The 2,407-nt window shown below is 32.5% G+C and overlaps 1 long non-coding RNA gene across 1 annotated transcript; it reads left to right on the top strand.

The window, feature by feature from the left end:
* The first annotated feature begins 338 nt into the window (after positions 1-338).
* On the top strand, positions 339-1,463 carry LOC149223299 (uncharacterized). The gene is made up of 3 exons (XR_016248955.1): positions 339-475; positions 988-1,102; positions 1,320-1,463. It is a non-coding gene; the product is annotated as an uncharacterized LOC149223299 (long non-coding RNA).
* Positions 1,464-2,407: the final 944 nt, after the last annotated feature.

Here is a 2,407-nt window from a genome sequence, read left to right as displayed (position 1 = left end):
TATATAAAGCTTCCGATCAAAGTGCTAAATCACTTCCAGCTTCCAGCATGTGAATCATTATTTCTTAGAGTTTTACTAGCCAGATTTGATCAGGACATGTAAATACCAAATATTTCTATCTAATCGTTGTACCACGAGACGTGGATCACTAGACATATAGAGAACAAATATTTGCATTTAAATATTGTCTCACAACTTAAAAAATTTATGTTATTGATTGAAAAACTATCATGCATTTTGAATAAACGTTTGGGCATCGGCCTAATTCTTTATGTTATAAATTCTCTGTGGTTCGCATTTCCCTCAACTATTAACGAAAATTCTATAAATCTAGGACGATTGTTTAGTTCTAAATTTTGATCGAGCAGTGCATTACTGTGGGTGTTAATGGCGCAGGCATATCCTCCCCCAGGGTACCAACCTCAGCAGCCGCCGCCTTATGGCTATCCTCCTCCACAACCCTACCCTCAACAAGGTATCACCACATAGATTTTCAATATTTCAGAATATATGTTTTAGATCCACTGTTGTTACATTTAATCTATGTAACAGTACCTAGGGGTTTCGACCTTTTTGCAGGAACCCATTTAGTGGGAACCCTACTTACCTAAATCTATGTTACTAGAAACAGTACGTAAGGGTTTCGACTTTTTTTTGCAGGAACCCATTTAGTGGGAACCCTACTTAGCTAAAAATGATAAGAATTTCTGCTAGTTGTTTCTCTCGTAGAATTATTAGTTCAAGTTTCATCATTAGTTGGAAATCACATCATTAGTAAAATAATTTACAAGTTCACAAAATCGCATGCAGTTTTTTTTTTTTTTTTTTTATTGGTTAATGTATTTACTCTAAAGTTTCAATCAATGTTATAAAAAAGTTCCCAAAACGCTGGTTTCTCTTCCCATTTCTGGTTTCGTGTGGCGTTCCTGGAAGCATAGATCTGAACCACTTAAGTAAAAATGGATTGTTTTGTTTGTGGTGTTGTAGGTTATCCACCACCCCCGCCCGCAGGGTACTCGCAGCAGCCCCCTCCAGTAGTTGGGCCTCCCCAATATGGTCAGCAGCAACAGTCTGGGGCTTCCAAGGGATTTTTGGAAGGATGGTTAAGTATCTTTTTCTGTTTCCACATTATTTAAACCAAATTTATAGGCTTATATATTCTCATTCTGCTTTAAGAAATGGAAGAAACGTGAATGTTTCAGTACTTTCTATTTATATAGATTGATTTTATAAAGGTCAGAGATATTAACAAGTTATTATATGATTTAGCTATTGTGTAAATGGTGTAAGTAACACATAGTTTTGATTTGGTTGTGCAGCCTTGCGGCGCTTTGCTGCTGCTGTGTATTGGACGAGTGCTGCTGTGATCCTACCGTCATTTGCGTAGGGTAGTCAATGTTTCCAATGTGCACGTTGAATGTTTTGATGGGAGTGAATGAAACCTTGTTTGTTGGTTAATATGTTTGGGGATTGAAAATCCAATTATTTGGATACAGAGAGTTTGCGAACAAATTTTTTTTTTTTTAATCGTTTTATCATCCATAAATATGAATGAACATGTTTTTTTACTAATTATGTTGTTTTGATGAAAATAAATGAAATTTTGTTTGTTTTTGCGTTGGTTAGATATATTTAGGATTGAAAATCCCATTATTTGGTTTTTATTAATTAGGTTGTTTTAATAAGAATAATTGAAATTTTGTTTGTTTTGTATTGGTTAAATATATTTAGGAATTAAAATAGCTTGTAAACATGTTTTTTTGCTAATTATATTATTATAAAAAATATTTTTCACCAATTATAATATCATCAATCAACTGTTTTGATGAGAATAAATAAAATTTTGTTTGTTTTGTGTTGGTTAGGTATATTTAGAGATTGAAAATCCCATTTAGATACATAAGAAATTGGTAACATATTTTTTTGTCATGGTTTTTTTGCCCATTGTATTATTATGGGCAAGTGCGTTTTACCCATTGTAATATCATCGAATAAAATCATATTAAATCTATATATTGTTTACTTTTAGTAAACATGGTTTCTAAGGCAATATATTAGTGCGGGTATGCACGAAATCTAAAACAGTGTTTATTTAGAGCTTTTTAGATTGGCATGTCTATTTATGGTTATAAGTTTGTAATAGTTTTTTGCTGTGTAACTTACGTAAATAGTGACATTTTATTCCCATGACGGTTTTGTGAGATATGGAAAAACTATTTGAAAGTTATTAATATTTTTTTTGTATGTTTGGTAGTACTTTTTTTTATTAATATTATCCAACCATAATCATATTTTTCCAATAGTATCATGTGGTCTCAACCTGCCCGTAGGAAACCAAGTTGGCCACATGTTAGCGTTAAAAGATGTCCAAAATTTAAATAAGTCTTTTCCTACCATCCATGCAACA

This window comes from Pinus tabuliformis, chromosome Q (genome assembly GCF_031772625.1).
Source record: "Pinus tabuliformis cultivar Carrire ecotype Pingquan chromosome Q, CPIR1, whole genome shotgun sequence".
Lineage (NCBI taxonomy): Eukaryota > Viridiplantae > Streptophyta > Pinopsida > Pinales > Pinaceae > Pinus > Pinus tabuliformis.
This window is presented reverse-complemented; position numbering and strand designations above follow the sequence as displayed.